Consider the following 19,157-nt stretch of genomic DNA (forward strand, 5'->3'; position numbering starts at 1 on the left):
AGGGTGGAAGGTTGCCCATAGTGAAGGAGGCAACTTTAAAGAGAAGGGTAGAGATATGGAGAAGGGGGTTGGGGGCAGCCCTGGGCTGCAATGCGAGTAAGCAGCCAAAGCAGGTGTCCCCACAGCTGACTTGCCACCAAGGGAATGTGGGTGAATGACCAAGGCAGGCATCCCTGCAGTGATCAGACACCAATGGAATGTGGGTGAATAATCAGGCAGGTGCCCCTGCAGTGATTAAACACCAAGGGAAGACTATCTTCCCCAGTCCGTGACCAGCGCCAGAGTTTTGGGTCCATGGATAAAATGTGTCTCCTTTGTCTCTACTAGAGAGGAAAAAGAACTGGAATTGGAAGGACAGGGAGATTGAAGGGTAGTAAGAGAGGCTGGAGAAGAGAGTGAAAAGACCGCTTACCCAATTTGAAATTGGTGAGATGTTCCTTATGCTGGTTGGTCTGAGGACCTGAGGTCATAGGTGGATCTCTTCACAGAGTGAGGGTGAGGACAAGGGAGTGGTCTCCCGAAGGAGTCCCTCTGACTCGGGTCTTTGGCACACCAAATGTCACACGCGTTCGTGTGAAGAGACCATTAAACAGGCTTTGTTGTTTATTTCACCTGGGTGCAGGCAGGCTGAGTCCAAAAAGAGAGTCAGCGAAGGGAGACAGGGGTGGGACTGTTTTATAGGATTTGGGTAGGTAGTGGAAAATTACAATCCAAGGGGGTTTTTCTCTTATGGACAGGGGCAGGAGTCACAAGGTGCTCAGTGGAGGAGGTTTTGAGCCAGGAGAAAGAATTTCACAAGGTTAATCACTCAGTTAAGGTGGGGCAGGAACAAATCACAATGGTGGAATGTCATCAGTTAAGGCAGGAACTGGCCATTTTCACTTCTTTTGTGATTCTTCACTTGCTTCAGGCCACCTGGACATATATATACGTACAGATCACAGGGAACACGATGGTTTAGCTTGGGCTCAGAGGCCTGACACTAACCATAACAGATAGAATTGAAAAAGCAGAGGAACCAAAAAGAGCCCATCACTCTCCTGAGCTGGGAGAATTTGCCCAGTATTCCAGGGATAGGTGTGTCCTAAGCTTTCACTAGGTAGGGTCAATGCCCAGCAGCTGAGCCAGAAGGAAGATTTGGGCAGACACTGTCACTGGTGGACACGTAAGCTCCAGAGCTAGAATACTACTGATGATGGTTACTGGCTTTGGTTCTTCTGTCTGGTCTGACACCCAGAAAGCCCATCAGACTCACTGCTATGAACCTTCTAGTGCCACAGCAGGCCAGAAACCACAGCCCTGCCTCCCCTTCTCCTGAGTGCCCTGTGTGGGTGTGGTGGGGGCAAGGGTGGATTCAGTATTTCTGTAATGGAAACTAGAAATACCCAGCCCCACAGTAGCTGCATTCCAAAGGGGCGGAGCTCCGACTTCCTTTGTTTCATGCTTTTAGAGACAATGACAGCAAGACCTCTCATAGGAAGTGCTAGGACCACTGGAGAGAGTGAATTCAACTCTTGGCCAAAAACCTATGGGTGATCTTTCAGGCCTCGCTATAGGCAATTATGAAAGCTTTACCTGGCAGGGGTCATGGGGGGATGTGCCCTCCCCACATCAGACTTGATGCACAGCCAGTGCATTGCAGGCTGTGAATGGAGTTGCAGTCAAGGACTCAGACATCCCTAATTGATCATGCTCTCACACATGTCTGCATTCCTAGACCAGATGCCTCCATTTGGAGTCCACCTTATCAGGAGCCTTTGGCAGAGGCCTTTCTCAAGCACCTGGGCTAATACCTCTTTTTGCCATGGTGGGAGTTGGGGGGTGCCTAAAAATATTTTTTTCTCCACGCTGACTCAGTACTCAGTACTTTTCTACTCCTAGCCCTTCCCCGTCACCTCCTCCTGCCCCTGGGTTCATAAAATGGCAGAAGCCTTTTGTTCAGGGCTCCCTTAACAGTGAGATGATGATGCCCTGCATCTGTGCTAATCCATCAGACCCCTGTTGGAGCCACTCCATGTGGAAAAATGGAATAATGGAGGAGTTGGTACTTTTTCTGGTTCAGTCCCTTCCTTATACTATCAAAGGAAGTGATTAAAGCCTGACTGTAACTTTTATTTTGACTTGTCTTAATCAACTACTCTGACACCCAGCAGCTCAGCTCTCTCTAGTTCAGCGGAGCTATTGAAAAATTGGAATGGCAAGCTGGGTAGTTGATTATGAATAATGCCGTTTTTGAAGAGCAAAGAGCCTGAAAATTTCGTGGAGCAATTCACCAATGATGGGTGTAAGCAGACCTTGCAGGGCACTCCTGGAGGATGCTAATGGATCATTTGCTAGAGTCAGAGGGTCTGACCGGGCACTCTGCCAGTGAGTCCTGGGAAGTGCTAGCAGACCTCATGTAGCACTTTACCAGCCATGCCAATGGGTCTCAGGAATTGCTATTGTAAGTCACAGGGTATACTTGGAGGATGATAGAAAATGGTTCATAAAAGCTTTTGGTTCCAAGGTAACCATCGGTCCTCCTGTTTATCCCCATCACCTCGGCTGAGATAAACTAGTGGATCAAATTAGAGATCCAGCAGAGGGGCTCTAAGAAGCCACAGAAACAATTCCCTGGACACTGTTCTCTGATGATGGGTCCAGAAGTCATTGGAGACCCTGCAAACTGACTTGTACCCCAAAACTATTCCTAGATCTAAGCAATTCCCTGGGGCTGATGGACAACATGCCATGCAGCATGTTACTGAGACTCATGCTTCTAATAAAAATAATGTAGAGCTCTTTAGAATCACTTTGTCCAGTGATCTCACAAGATAGGGTCAGTGCCCAGCAGCCAAGCCAGAAGGAAGACTTGCTCAGAGGAAGAAACCATAGAGACTTGGCTAGTTTGCTTCCATTACGAAAAAGATAATCTTGTTAAATAAACTTCATAAAGTAAAGTGGCTCCTTGAGGGGTACATCACTACAGACCCCCTCCTCCATAGTGCCTTGATAGTGGCCACTTTCTCTGAGGAGGAGGAGCAAGGTGGGGAGATGAGACTGTATGTATACCAACGACCATCTCATTCCTCAGCTGGGTACTATTTGGTCTCTGACAGATTTGGTCCACACATCATGAGTACCTAGTTACTGAAATGCGTGTCTCAACCACCTTCGCAGAGGCTATGGAGGTCCTGCAGCCCTCCTGGTGGTTTCTTGGGTCTAGTATGAGGGAGTGGGAACAGTAGATGAAAAGATTAACCAGACTTAGATTTATAGGTTTGTTTGTGCTGCTCCTGCTTGTTGTCAAGCCTAATTAAGCCACCTCCTGAGGTCAAGTCCATCAATCTGCTATGTGATCCAGATCTTAATAGAAATTCTCAGGCACAGAAAAAGTGGCTTCTGATAAAATAGCAAAATTTGACCCCTCCCCTCCAAAAAAGAAGCATAAAAGTAGTACTTGAGTGCCCTCTTCTGGACTATCTGGGCAAGGGCCTTCCCAAAGAGATCTCTGAGTCTGATTACTCAATAATGGAACCACGAAAGCAGATTGATGGGCTCCCCAATAAGAAACTCAAGGCCAAGTACCAGACCATGGGAATTTGATAAGTGGTCCCGCTAGGGTCTGCACAGTGATGGCCTTCCACCTCTCCTGGTGGATTTGGAGACAAATCAGAGATCCTGAGCAACTTTTGCTCTGACACTCAGCTTTCAAATATAAATAAGATTAGGGGTTACAAACAAAGATCCAAAGATTAGGGGTTATAAACAAGACCCTTCTGTACCCAGGGGACCCAGAGGCCCTATGCCAAGGTTAGAGTTCAATTGAAAAGTGGAGAGGAATTGCACTTCTTAGCCCTTTTAGATACCAGTACACAGGTGACTGTGATCCCCACAAACCCTTGCATCAAGATAAGGAGAAAACAGATCATATTCTCCGATTTTGGGCTCCTACTAACCTCCATTGTCATGGCCCCACTACTGAATGAAATATTGGTACTGATGTGTTTTCCATGTGTACCCCCACTTGCCTTTGCCCCCAAGCCCTGACAGGAATTGCAATTGTTATGGCCATCTTAGTGGGAAATATAGAAGACCATGGACCACCTGATGACCAACACCTAATACTGTTGTTTCCCAAAAAACAATATCAGCTGCCTAGGGGACAAAAAAAAAAATTGCCATCATTGCTGAGCTTAAGGAAGCCAAAGTGTTTCATGAGGCTATTTCTCCATTCAATAACCCCATCTGGCCTGTGCACAAGACCTTGGTTTCTTGGAGACTTACCATTGATTGTAGGCAGCTCAGTGCATAATACCACATTTAGCACCAGTAGTACCTGACATTGTGACTATTACAAAGGCCCAAAACAGAGAGAACTTGGTATGCAGCAATTGATATTGCAAACGCATATCAAATTGTAGTCCCTAGTGTTGGAGATGGGGCCTGGTGGGAGGTGATTAGATCATAGGGGCAGATTTCCCTTTTGGTTTTGTTCTAATGATAGTGAGTAATCATGAGATCTGGCTGTTTAAAAGTGTAGCATTGGCTGGGCATGGTGGCTCACGCCTGTAATCCCAGCACTTTGGGAGGCCAAAGCAGGCAGATCACGAGGTCAGGAGTTCGAGAACAGCCTGACCAACATGGTGAAACCCTATCTCTACTACAAATACAAAAATTAGCTGGGCATGGTGGTGTGTGCCTTTAATCCCAGCTACTCAGGAGGCTGAGGCAGGAGAATTGCTTGAACCTGGGAGGCGGAGGTTGCAGTGAGCCAAGATGGTGCCACTGCACTCCAGCCTGGGCGACAGAGTGAGATTCCGTCTCAAAGAAAAAAAAAAAAAAAGTGTAGCACCTCTCCTGTCTTCCTCCTGCTCTGGCTGTGTGAAGATGTACCTGCTTCCCCTTCTACCATAATTGTAAGTTTCCTGAAACCTCCAAGTCATGCTTCCTCTACAGCCTGTGTAGCTGAGTCAATTAAACCTCTTTTCTTTATAAATTACCCAGTCTCAGGTATTTCTTTATAGCAGTGCAAGAACAAACTAATACAGAGCAATTTCTTAAAACTGCTCCTCCCTGAATCCTCACTCTCACAGCCAGAGACCTAGTTGCCATCTGCAATGGACTTAATTGTGCCCTGCCTCAAATTCCTATGTTGAAGTTGTAATCCTCAATGTGACTGCATTTGTAGATTCAGCTTTTAGGCGATAATTAAGGTTAAAAGAGGTCACAGGGTAGGGTCCTAATCCAATAGAACTGGTTGCCTTATAACCTTATAAGAAGAGGAAGATTGACCAGGCATGGTGGCTCATGCCTGTAATCCTAGCACTTTTGGAGGCTAAGGCGGGTGGATCACCTGAGGTCAGGAGTTTGAGGCCAGCCTGGCCAACCAACATGGTGAAACCCTGTCTCTACTAAAAATACAAAAATTAGCTGGGCATGTTGGCACACCCCTGTAATCTTCTCAGCTACTCAGCAGGCTGAGGTAGGAGAATCACTTGAATCTGGGAGGCGGAGGTTGCATTAGTAAGCCGAGATCATGCCACTGCACTCCAGCCTGGGAGACAGAGCAAGATTCCATCTCAAAAAAAAAAAAACAAAAAAACAAAAAAACAAAAAAACAAAAAAAAAACCTGAAGATTTTCTCTCTCTCTCCCCTTCCTTCTCTCCCTCCCCACTCTTTCTTTCCACTGGAATGTGAAAGGAAAGGCCAGTGAGTACACAGAGAGAAGGCAGCCAACTGCAAGCAAGGAAGACGAGTCTCACCAGAATCTAAGCACACTGGCATCCTGACCTTAGACTTCCAGCCTCTAGAGCTGTAAGAAAATAAATCTGTGTTGTTTAAGCCAGCCAGTCTATGATATTTTGTTGTAGCAGCCCAAACAGACTAAGACGCCATTCTTGATACCTTCTTCTTTCTCAGCCCCACATATAATATGTCAGCATATCCTGTGTGCCCTTCCTTCAAAATATGCTCTAAATCTGGTTACTTACCACTTCCACTGTTGCCACCCATAACCAAACTGCTATCATCAGCTTTTCCCTAAACACCTGCAATAGCTCCTTACTAGGCTCCTGCACTCATGCCTGATTCCCTCCCATCTGTTATCTTCATATTAGCCAAATTAGTCTTCCCCAAACCTACATCAGATCATGTTAGTGATAAAAAATAATACAGTGGCTTTCCACTGTACCCTAGGACTTGATTTAAAATTCTAAGCATGGCTTTCAAAGCTTTGCCTAATCTATCTCCTGCTTTAACTCTTCAAACTACTGGAGCCTCTCTTCTCCTCACTCCTCACCATCTAGTCACATGGCCTCTTTTGGAATATATGAAAATATCCCAGCTTGGAATCACTGCCCATCATCTTTCACCTGGCTCATTCTTATTTATCCTTCAGGTTCAGCTTTCATGTCCCTTCCTTGGAGTGGCCTCCCATGACCTACATCCTAAATTAGAAGACTTTGTATTCTTTCTAGTTTTACCATGTTCTTTACATTGACATACATACCACCAGTTTTGTATTTATTGGTATATTGTCTGGCTCCCCAGTTGGGTGACCAATTTCTTTAGAGGAAGGGAAGCATGTACCTTGTTCACTGACGTTATTACCAGCACCCAGCCTAGGGTTCAACAGGAGTAGGGACTCAGTAAACATGCGTTGAGTGAGTGAATAAATGAATAGACTCTATGAGGTTGATGTTTTTTTTGTTTTTTTTTTTTTTTTTGAGACGGAGTCTCGTTGTGTCTCCCAGGCTGAAGTGCAGTGGCGCGATCTCGGCTCACTGCAAGCTCCGCCCCCTGGGTTCACGCCATTCTCCCGCCTCAGCCTCCCAAGTAGCTGAGACTACAGGCGCCCGCCACCACGCCCGGCTAGTTTTTTGTATTTTTAGTAGAGACAGGGTTTCACCATGTTAGCCAGGATAGTCTCGATCTCCTGACCTCCTGATCCACCCGCCTCGGCCTCCCAAAGTGCTGGGATTACAGGCTTGAGCCACCGCGCCCGGCCGAGGTTGATGTTTTTAGTTCAGAGTAGTTTGGTGATTTACTTGCTGCCACACAACTAGCAAGCAGACATAAATGGGCAAGATCCCAGAATCAGAGTTCCAAGGTGAATACATAATGTAAGAGGCTGCTAGGGGGTGAAAAATGGAAGAGGGCATGGAGTGTGAGACAGGTGAAAAGATTCCAGACCACTGATTCTAGGGACATCTTTCTCTGGGGTGTGTTTTGGCGGGCGGAGTACATATTCAATATTCACATTTGTTGAAAAACAGCTTCTGATTTCATAATAAATATATATTGCTGAAAGACTATTCCGGTTGATAAGGATAACAGAAAACACAGCATTTCTTCGCTGAGGGCAGATTTTTTCAGTTTATTAAAGGAGGCAAGTTAAAAACGCGACTAGGAAACTGCACGAAAGCTTTCTGCCATTCCCCTGACTGGAGCTAAGGTCTCCTGGGGTGCAGGAGACACCAAGGTTTGGGTCGTGCCGGGACTATGCTCATATAGTGGAGAGTAGGTCTTGGGGACACAGCAACTCACAGGCTGCACATTCCCACCCACCCCTCACCCCAGCAAACTGCACATCATTCCACCCCTATCCCACAGACTCCCCTTCACAATTCCCTAATCTGTATATTACCTCTCAGGCTCTACACATGCCCCACGCCAGTCCCCCTCTCCAAGCTCCACTTTACCCCACATCACCCCTCAGACTTCACATTACCTCCTAGAATCACATCACCCCACAAATGGTGAGAAACAGCCATTTGTGAAAAGTGAATTTGGAAGGCGCTGGTCAGGAGAGCTGGGTGCAAAGCCAGAACCCTCAGGCAGAGACGGCGTGAGGGCCAACTCGACAGAAGGCGCCTGAGAGCCTCTTGGCAAAGGCCATGCAAGGACACGCGCTCCTGTAAGTACAGCCTCCATGCCTGGGTTAATTCCTAGACAGGTAGTGAGCCAACCGAGCCAGCCACCCACTTTCTAAAAAAAAAATCTACTCTTTCTCGTTGCCCTCCTCTGCTCAGCATCGTTCACTATGCCTCGAATATTTTAAATGGCCCTATGGATATCTGTAAAACAAAGGCTAGTAGTTATCATTATTATTATCATTAATCAGATATATAGGTAAAAGGCGATCCTAGGAACAAAGCCAAGAATCTGGAGTAAGGACAGCTAATGGGGATTGTGTTTGAATAGTTTGCTTTTGTTTCTTATTTTGCTTGGGTTGTGACGTGTGTTGTTTCAACATATGGCAAAAACAAACAAACACACTCTGTTAATGTATTGGTCACAAAGTGTCTTTCTGGGAAAAGGCACTTATTTTCCCAGAGTGATTTGACACATTTCTGGTGTTTCTGGTGAAATGCGTTAACATTAACGTTCCTTTTTTTTTTTTTTTTTTTTTTTAAGTTTTGGACATATGGGTTTAATTACCTGCTAGATTATCAGATGGAAATATGTAGTAGATGGATGTAAACAAGGTGCATAAACTTAGGAGAGAGGCAGAAATTTTTAAACTTTAGGTTTAGACATTCACTAGATTGGACAATTTTTTTTTTAACATTTAAAATAAAACTTTTGGCCACAATAAAATGATTGTATTAAAACTAGTTTCCAGAACTGCCCAAATGACTTTTTAAACATGATTTAAATGTCAAGTTTTCTTTGTCAAATCTATCCAAAATACTAATTTTCCTTTTAGAACTTAGTTTATAATTTATATATTAGAGTGCCCTTAATTGATGTTCACTGGGATACCTTCCTCTGAGCCCTAATGGTTTCTATCTTCCCTTTAAAATGAGTAAGTATCTTTTAATTAAGTTATCATTCTCAAAGATATTCTGGAGCAAAAATCAGGAATTAAACATCTATAAATTATTCTTCACTTCTGTTATGGTGTAGCAATTTATCTTCTAACCCATAGTAGTCTATAAATTGAGTAAGCCTTAGTTTCTTGTTCTCTTCAGACACAGGTGACTGCAACTCAAAGCAACAGCTGGCTACCGCTTCTCCACTTCTTTATTAACAATTGTAATGGAGATAGATCATTCTTTGTCATACAGTTTGAATAGTTTTAGCCTCTGAAGAAGGTCTTCTTTCTCCTGAACCTGCTTCACCAATTTGCCTTTTTCATCGTTTAATCTTTGTGTAGAAAGATTCTCATCCACAAACTCATTTTGGAGAGCACCACATGACCCCAAGTCACGTGACTGAGATTCACAGACATTGAAATTCTTTAAAGTATTTTTCAAATTTGTATTTTCTTCAAATTCACTGTCTATGTGTTTAAAACTTTCTTGAAATTCCAAACAGTTTTCCTCTGTGGAAGATGCTGGTTTCTCTGAAAAGATCTGATCGTTTTCTTCATTCTCTACTTTAAGAAGTTTCACCACATTATAACAGGAATTAAATGAAGACCTTGCTTTCCTTAATCTTTCTCTAAGTGTTGCACTCATAGGTTGTTTTCGTGAACTATTTGTATAGGGAGATGGTGGATTTGCAGAGGTCTGAGGAGTGCTAGGTAAAACCACAGCTGAGTCTGATGGACTTTCCATCTTGAAAATGAAATCTTGGTTTTCCTTCGACTCCATAGCAGACTCCCAAGGAAGTCCAGGTCTCAGGCATCCCCCTTCCCCTCAGCAGGGTACCTCCCTCCGCCATCCCCAGCGAGAGCAAAAAGCCAGCTTTCCCTTCTTAAGGGACTCATGGGAAGGGAATAATGGAAATAATAACTTTGCATGCTGAAGAAAACAGATAAAGTGTGAAGAAACCATTTATCAACATTTAAACCTCCACACACTATTTGTTCTTTTTTAAAAAGAACTTTGCTAAGAATCAGCTCCATTAAGTCAAAGAATGTTAGAACACAAAGGAACCTGCAAAATTAAATCACGTTCTTGTTATATATGTGAAACAGGAGACCCAGAGAGGGTAAGTGACTTGTCCAAGGTCACAGAGCACTTGAGTGCAGTCAGGGCTGATTTCCAGTCTGCAACTCAAAAGAGAAGCAGTGTTTCTCAGTAAAAGAACAGTGGTGTGAGTTTTAAAGATTTTATTCTATTCTTTATTACATGATTATTGTAGGAAAAATTGGGACAAATTTTAAATTACCTAGAATCCTACCACTTCACAATGATCATTGTTAGTATTTTTGCTGTATAATTTTCCAGACTTTTTAATGTATATGAATACTGGTAAATATGTTTACTAAAATTGGATCACACTGTCTGTACATCTCTGTAATATAACTCCTAACAGATGCAAAACTAGTCCACTGAATAGATTAACTTCATCAGTTTAACCAGTCCCTTATCGATAGATAGACAGATAAGCTTTTTCAAATGTTAAACCCTTATAAAAGATGCTGCACTAACTATTCCTGTTCAGACATCTTTTGCTGAAGTGATTTCTACCTACTGATCAGTGTGAACTTTGTAAGAATGCAGTGATGTAGACTGGGTTTGAACTGTGGCTCTGGAACTTACTGTGTGTCTTTACACAAGTCATAACCTTTCTGTGCTCCAGTTTCTTCATCTTTAAGTGGGAATAATCATACTGATAGCCTAGAAGTGTTAAAAGGATTCAATAATACATGTAAAATAGTTGGTTAATACCTAGCATGTAGCAAATCCTAAATAATATTAGTTATTATTATTACCACAATGCTGAAGAAAACTGGCTCTTCAAAATAAAGCCCATGATTTTCCATTACTCTTTAAAAGAGACTAGCCAGAATTTCACAGAGAAGGTTTTAGATGCAAAACTTCAGTAGCTAAATTAATATTTCCTTTTTTCTAACTTAATCTATGGAGAAGAAAAGTAATAAATTTAAATTATGTGTGGTCTGTTGAGCTAGGTTACTATGTTCTATCTATATAACTTAATGCCAGTCAAAATTTAAAAGGCATAGCTTTTCATCAAACGTTCTTGTCTTAGTCTGTTTTCTGTTGCTTATAATAGAATATCTAAAACTGCGTAATTTATAAAGAAAAGGAATTTATTTCATATGGTTATGGAGGCTGAAAAGCCCAAGGTCAAGTGATTGCATCTGGTGAGGACCCTCTAGCTGGTGGGGATTCTCTGTAAACTTCCTAGACAGCACAGAGCATCACAAGGTGAGGGGGCTGAGTATCCTAGCTTGGGTCTCTCTTCCTCTTCTTATGAAGCCACTACCATGATAACTCATTAAATCTATTGACCCATTAATCCATGGATGGATTAGTCCATTCATGAGGGCAGAGCCCTTATGACCCATCACCTCTTAAAAGCCCCAAGACTCCACCTCTCGATACTGCCACACTGGGGATTAAATTTCAACATGAGTTTTGGAGGGGACAAATATTCAAACCATAGTCATTTGTAAGTAAAGTAAGTAAAAAATCAACTGTTTTGTGATAAATAAAGTTGCTCACCTTTCTTTCCCCTTTGGAAAATGCTCAAAGCACGGCTTACCCCATAAAATAAGCAGAATATCTTTACAGCCATCTGTCTAGCCTCCTGGTGCCTTCAAGCTATTCTCTACTGCTTTTCTGTTTTATCCATGGGCCCCCAGCTATTTCGTATTCCTCAGAGGGGTGGGTGAGAGCACAGAAGCCAAAGTTTTCACCTCTGAAACTTTGCTTTTAAACTGAAAAGATATCCATGTGTCACACTGGGATTCATTTCTATCTGAAGCTTTGGAAACAAATCACAACTTTTACCAAAGCCTATACAGTGAATCTAATTTATGTGTCACCTTTATTTCACCAATGGTTGCTTTAAAAATAAGGGAACACTCACCCTCTTTGAAAAGCTGGGTGGAAGGTTCAGTGTTGGATGGCTTATTTCAGAAGTCAGAGGTCAGTGACCAAAATTCATGGTGACCAGAAGCATTCCAAAATGCTGCCAGTAACTCCATGCTTACTGTTTCTTCCTCTTCTGCTCTGCTGAACATTGTGGACATAGACACTCAGGATTGTTGGGGTAGATGATACTGGTTAAATGAGTCCTTCTTGGACACAGCTTTTGTTGAATGTGAGCACCAAACACTGAGAAGTCCTTGTCCATAACTGATGCGCAGAATGACCCATACGTTTTTTGGTTTGGGATTCTTTCTTTTTTCTCTACTGTGTGTTATCCTTTTCTCTAATAGTGACCAGTCACATTCTACTGGTCTGTATTTGTCTCACAGTTGTTGAAGTGGCTTTGCCAACTTAGCTAAGCTAGAAACATAGTTTCCTGGAATTGCCTTCCCAATATGGTTCTGAGACTGGACCAGGAGGAAAATTTGGGCAGGGCTTGGGAAGTGGGAGTGAAGCAACAGATACTATATTCTGAAGTTTGGTAGGACCAGGCACTGTTGCCACTGGCGTACACTGGCACTGATCCACTGGCACACCTTGTTGGTGTGGGGCAGCAGCAGGACCTGCAGCAACTCCAACTCTGACAAGATCTCCTTCTTCAACTTCTCCAAGTCCTAGGTCAGTTGTGTGTGCATTTCCATCACTATGGATGTCAGCTCTTTCTCTAGGTTGGAGGCAATAAGAGACAGACGCAGGTTCCAGTAAGTCTTCACGGGATTTACTTTGTCCTAGATATTCAAGTTAATCCTTGCAGGTTCCAGTTTGTCCTTGCTTTCCCCCACACCACATACACCTCTTCTTCCCAACTGTGGGCCCTGAATATCTACAGTGATTTCAGACTGCCATAAGTGCAGAGACAATAGCCTTCCATAGATTTCTTCCCCTGTGTAAGGTACATGGATGTTCTTTGGTCAAGAAATAGGCCAAGGTGAATATCCAGGCCTGCATGACTCAGTGAGTTTGGCATGCAGGCGCACACCTCCACTTGTTATATAACCTGTTTATGTAAGTTTATACTTCACTCTAAGCCACTATTGTCTGTAAAAGGTATAACTGCCCTGCTAACGTCCTACAGGGGCTCTTGGGACTCCACTCGGCTCAACATGGCTTACCATGGCGGGCATGCTGGTGCCCAGAGAAAGAGAGAGAGCCAAAGCTGTCCGTCTTGCAGACGGACAGGAGGGAGCCAGCACACAGCTTGGCTTGCTCATGCCCAGAGAGAAAGAGTTAAGCTGCTGCTGACCCTGAAGGCAAGGGAGAGCCAGATACACAACTGTCTTTGGGAGCCACTGGCTCACGCAGCTGAGACAGGGCGAACAGTGTGAGAGCTAGTGTGAGAAAGCTGTTAATAAAAGCTGCTGCTGAATAAAACCATATTCACCTGCCTACGGCCCCCCAAGTGTTCTTTCTGCTCATCCACCAACTCCCTCTGGACTTCAGCATGGGCTGGACCTGGATCCCGGGACCTGACAACTGGTGATGAGAATGGGATGAGGTGAGTGGGCCCCAGTCCCTGAGGGCTCCCGGGTTGGCTTTGTGGCCGCAGCATGGGCTGTGATACCCGGTGGTGGCTGTGCTGTGAAGATGGGCTCCAGTGGAAACATGGGAGGCAGTGGGTGGGTCTCCTGTGAGTATGGAGAAGGCACTGAAGCACCTGGAAGTGCACAGCACTGAGAAGAAGCATGCCTTTGCTGGCAGAGTCAGATGAGTGTTTGTAATTGTGCTGTGGGAAGTTCATGCCCAGTTCTTGTGGGACTCAGTGCAGGGAGGAGGAAGAACCTCCATGGCAGGCTTGCCCAATGATCCACCACAAAATAGATCATGAGCAGCTACTGGGCCCCACGAGTAGGCCCAGAGACCCCCTGCTGTGGTGGAGCACCCTTCCTTTGGTGCCTGTGCCCCTGCTGAGTTGAGGGAGTTAAGCAAATAATGTCGGTAGTCGTGCACAGACTTAGTGCAAGTCATTTGGGAGAAGGACCTTGCTGCACAACCCAGTCCCGCTCAAGCATTCCAGTTCAAAGAGTACCTGCTACAGTTGGTGGAAGTGTAAAGCCTTTTCTGTTTGATAAGAGAACTGGCCGAGATGCCCAACTTGGAGGGCACCGGACAACAGGAGCCACATTTGGACTTGGCAATCCACTGGTCCCTGACCCCCGGATAAGTTTCTGGGCAGAGCTACATTTATTGACAACTATGAAGACTGGTCAGTGAAAGTGAAACCTGTATCTCTGCATCTTGGCATCAGCTGCTTGGCTTTCCGCTTATGCGCTGTGTATGTCTCTCGCATCCATACCTGAAGACATTCTGGGTGGATGTTTTGCATGGCTTGGCAGCTGTGTCATCTATCACAGACTTAACAGACCACTTGACAACGGAACTTGGCAGTGCCATTGTGTGGTGGACTTGGCTAATGCATTCTTGTCAACTGACAATGCTCCAGAGAGCAAGTAACAATTTGCCTTCATGGGACAGTGACAATGGACTTTCACAGTGTTGCTGCAGGGCTACTGTATAGGCCCCACCATATGTTGTGGTTTTGTTAATAATGTTTTGTTAACCTCTGATTCTCTTGCAGGTTTAAAAGTGGCAGTGTCCCTCTTGCCTGGGATTGGGGTGATGAGGCTGAGACAGCCTTTCTGGGTAGTAAACTAGGGTGCTCATTTACACTGAATGTGCATGTAACCACAGATAATTTTGGCTAGGGCCTATAGCAGTGCATGGAGCACTTGGAAGCACCAGTGGGCTGTTAGTCCCAACTGTGGACGGGAGCTGAGCTCTGGTGCTTACTAATAGAGAAGCAGTTATTAATAGTGGGATGGGTGCATTCATGGGTAATGACCCCCTGGACAGAGACAGCACAGACATCCACTTTAGCGAAGTGCGGTGCCTACTTGAAATGGTGAAGTATGCTAAGTACAAAAACCTTAGCAGCAAAGTTGCAAGAGGTCTTGGGACCTGTAGTCCTAATGCAAGATAAGGCCATGGGGCCTGAGGCACTCCTAATCCCTGAGACTTCACCATTAGGAAGGGTATCCCCTCATTCCTGATAGGGCATGGCACACAGCTAGATCTAGCTGGGGTGCAGTCCAGCCTAGTACTAACACCATGTGGTTTGAAACCAGGTGTGGGCAAGGCAGCTAATAAGCTAAACTCAGGGCAGTGTGACTGGTAATCACCAAGGATGTGACAACCTATGGTGATCTGCGCCAATAGCTGGGCAGTTCATCAAAGCTTATGTATATAATGGGCTTGAGTGCCCAAAAGCTTATGTATGTATTGGGCCTGCATGCCCAAAGCTTGTGTGTCAGGCTTATGTGTCAAGCCTGTGTATGTATCGGGCCTGCATGCCCAAAGTTTATATGTCAGGCCTGTGTGCAAAACCTGAGTATCAAACCTGTGTGCCCAAGACCTAAGTCTCCCTCAGCCTAAGGGGTGGAGTGTAAGGTACACGGATGTGCTTTGGTCAAGGAATAAGCCGAAGTGGATATCCAGGCCTGCATGACTCAGCAAGTTTGGCATGCAGGTGCACACCTCCACTTGTTACATAACCTGTTTGTGTAAGTTCATACTTGGCTCTATACTTGGTATAAAGGTATATTTGCCCTGCTAATGCTGTACAGGGCTGTTGGGGCTCAGCTTGGCTCAACATGGTGGTGGGTGCGCTGGTGCTCAGAGAAAGAGAGCGAGCGAAAACTGTCAGTCTTGCAGATGGACGGGAGAGAGTCAGGACACAGCTTGGCTTGCTCGTGCCCCCAGAGAGAAAAAGAGTTAAACTGCTGACCCTGAAGGCAAAGGAGAGCTGGCTGCACAGCTGTGTGTGGGAGCCGCCGGCTCAAGCAGCCAAGACAGGGTGGCCAGTGTGAGAGAGCTAGTGTGAGAAAGCTGTTAATAAAAGCTGCTGCTGAATAAAACCATATTCACCTGCCTACAGCCCCCTGAATGTTCTTTCTGCTCATCCACCCACTCCTTCTGGACTTCAGCATGTGTTGGACCCAGACCCCAGGACCTGACACCCTGCTTCCACAATTGCATATGGTCTAATTACTGTAATCATCCCTTATTGCTTTTCACTCTGCTTCTCTGATCAAACTCTGCAACTGTGTTCAAGTGATTCTTATTTTACATCCAAATTTGCAAATCAGACACAGGATTATAGACATTACAAAAAAAATTTCAATTTTGAGAAAAAAAGGAAGAGATTTGTACATGACACTTAAGTAACCCATCTATTACCCTTGCTTTCTTTTTGATGTCAAACTTCTTTAAATGGCACCCTAAGTTTATTGCAAAAGCATTTTTCTTCCTCCCATTTTCTCTGTAGTTCTTCGAATATGACTCTGGCTTTTAAAACACTATTTTAATTCGTCAGAAACTTATAAAACATCACATCCAGATCTTAGTCTACTTTATTTCTTTGTACTCTTAACACTGTTGACTACTCTCTCTTTTTTCCTCATTAAATTTGGTTTTAATGGGTCTCAAATTTCTGTGACAGGTATTTGGTCAAGTTGTTTCCACTAAAAAGTGCTGATTTTAAAAACTAAATAACTTAAAACTACCAGATGCCAAAAAAAAAAAAAAAAGTTCACAAAACATTCTCCTTTCTTCCGAAGGTTTTACAATGCATTGTTATCATTAACCAATCTTTTACGACTAAATTTAAGTGGCCAATTGAAACAAACAGTTCTGAGACCCTTCCATCACTGTTTGACTCAGGCCAGGCACCGTGGCTCATGCCTGTACTCCCAACATTTTGGAAGGCTGAGATGGGTAGATCACTTGAGCCCAGGAGTTTGAGACCAGTCCGGGCAATATAATGAGACCTAGTCAGGCATGGTGGCACATGCCTGTAGTCCCAGCTACTTGGGAGTCTAAGGCAGGAGGACTGCTTGAACCCAGGAGGCAGAGGTTGTAGTGAGCAGAGATTGTGCCACCGTGCTTCAGCCAGGGCAACAGAGTGAGAACCTGTCTCAAAACAAACAAACAAACAAACAAAAAAACCAACCAAACAAACAACAAACAACAACAACAACAACAAAAAAGACGGGGGTGGCATGTTTTAGGGATAATATTCATTTAGACTTCTGAGCTTTCTGGACAGACTTGGTGACCTTGCCAGCTCTAGCCACCTTCTTGTCCTCTGCACCCATGGCAACTGTCTGTCTCAGTGAGTTTGGCATGCAGGTGCACACCTCCACTTGTTATATAACCTATATAACCTGTTGTGTAAGTTCATACTTGGCTCTATACTTGGTATAAAGGTATATTTCCCCAGAAAATGACCCAGAGAAGAATAGTCAGATAGAATATTCAGAGAAGCTCTTAACACACATGGTCTTGCTAGGAACTACATCAATCATGGCAGCATCATCAGATTTCAAGAATTTAGGGCCATATTCTAGCTTCTTACCAGAATGGTCATCTTTTCTTTCCGCTCAGAACACTTGCAAGGAATGTGAGATGTGTGACAATCTAGTACACGGCATAGCCAGCACTGATTTGGCCTAGATGGTTCAGGATAATCACCTGAGCAGTGAACCCAGATGCTTCCATTGGTGGGTCATTTTTGCTGTCACCAGCAACACTGCCATGATGAACATCTTTGGCAGACACATTCTTTTTTTTTTCTTAGAAAGAATGTAATGCATGTTTTTAATCAGAACAACAACAGCAACAACAAAAAAATTAAGTATGGATATGCCAATAGAGTGCTGAATCCAGCAATGGACACAAATAAAGGGCAAATGCTTGACAGAGACAGTTGTAAATAATCTATGTACCTCTTACATTCCCCCATTTCATACAAAAGACATTCTCTTTGGAAATATGGTTACAAATGTAAATCACTGATTTCTTTCAAGACCACGATGATTCTGTAATAAATATCAAATTGTTCCATTTCAGATTTGTAAAAGGATTCTTTCAGATATGAAGACTTGGGAGCAACTGTGAAGCTGTCTTTATTCAGATACTTTGAAATATAAAGTGGTGATCTAAGCCACCAAGAACCGTAAGGCATGCTAACTGACGTTTATAACAACTTAGCCTTCTTGTTCTTTATATCCGATTTTATTAAGTGGGCAAACACCTTGTTCACATTGAGGCCCACATTGTCCCCAGGAAGAGATTCACTCAAAGCTTCATGGTACATTTCAATAGACTTTACTTCAGTTCTAACATTGACTGGAGCAAAGTTGACCACCATGCCAGGTTTGAGAACACCAGTCTCTGCTCGGCCCACAGGTACAGTACCAATACCAACAATCTTGTAGACATCCTGGAGACACAGACACAAGGGCTCATAAGTTGGATGATCTGATGGTAGAATAAAGTCCAGAGCTTCAAGCAGCATGGTTCCACTGGCATTGCTATCTTTACAGGTGACTTTCCATTCCTAGAACCAAGGCATGTTAGCACTTGGCTCCAGCATGTTGTCACCATGCCAACCAGAAATTGGCACAAATGCTACTGTGTCAGGGTTGTAGCCAATTTTCTTAATGTAAGTGCTGATTTCCTTGTATCTCGTCTGGTGGTAGGGTGACTAAGTGGAATCCATTTTGTTAACACTAACAAGTAGTTGTTTCATAGCCAGCATGTAAGCCAGAAGGGCATGCTCATGGGTCTGCCCATTCTTGGAGATACCAACTTCAATTCACCAGCACCAGCAGCAATTATCAAGAGAGCACAGTCAGCTTGAGATGTGCCTGTAGTCGTTTTTTGTTTTGTTTTGTTTTGTTTGTTTTTGAGGCAGGGTCATGCTCTGTTCCCCAGTCCAGAGTGCAGTGGTATGATCTCGGCTCACTACAATCTCCACCTCCCAGGTTCCAGTGATTCTCCTGCCTCAACCTCCCGAGTAGCTGGGATTACAGATGCATGCCACCACACCCAGCTAATTTTTGTATTTTCAGTAAAGATGGGGTTTCACCATGTTGGCCAGGCTGATCTCGAACTCTTGACCTCAAGTGATCTGCCCACCTCGGCCTCCCAAAGTGCCCAGATTACAGGCGTGAGCCACTGTGCTCGGCCCGTAATTGTGTTTTTGATGAAGACTCTGTATCCTGGGGCATCAATGATAATCATGTAGTACTTACTGGTCTCAAATTTCCACAGGGAAATATCAGTGGTGATACCATTCAGCTTTCAGTTTATCCAAGACCCAGGCATACTTGAAGGAGCCCTTTCCTATCTTAGCAACCTTCTTCTGAATTTTTCAGTGGTTCTTTTGTTGATGCCACTGCATTTGTAGATCAGATGGCCAGTAGTAGTGGACTTGCCTGAATCTACATGTCCATGATGACAATATTGATATGAGTCTTTTCCTTTCCCAT

At 44.1% G+C, this 19,157-nt stretch overlaps 2 pseudogenes across 1 annotated transcript; both read right to left on the reverse strand.

The window, feature by feature from the left end:
• Positions 1-8,848: 8,848 nt before the first annotated feature.
• On the reverse strand, positions 8,849-9,564 carry LOC105537536 (annotated as a pseudogene).
• Positions 9,565-16,901: 7,337 nt separating this feature from the next.
• LOC105537535 lies at positions 16,902-19,157 on the reverse strand (annotated as a pseudogene). The gene is made up of 4 exons (XR_001005727.1): positions 18,855-19,157; positions 17,918-18,533; positions 17,097-17,445; positions 16,902-17,000 (listed from the first exon to the last, which is right to left on the reverse strand). The product of XR_001005727.1 is annotated as an elongation factor 1-alpha 1-like (transcript).

This window comes from Mandrillus leucophaeus, unplaced genomic scaffold (genome assembly GCF_000951045.1).
Source record: "Mandrillus leucophaeus isolate KB7577 unplaced genomic scaffold, Mleu.le_1.0 Scaffold174, whole genome shotgun sequence".
NCBI classification, from domain to species: Eukaryota; Metazoa; Chordata; class Mammalia; order Primates; family Cercopithecidae; genus Mandrillus; species Mandrillus leucophaeus.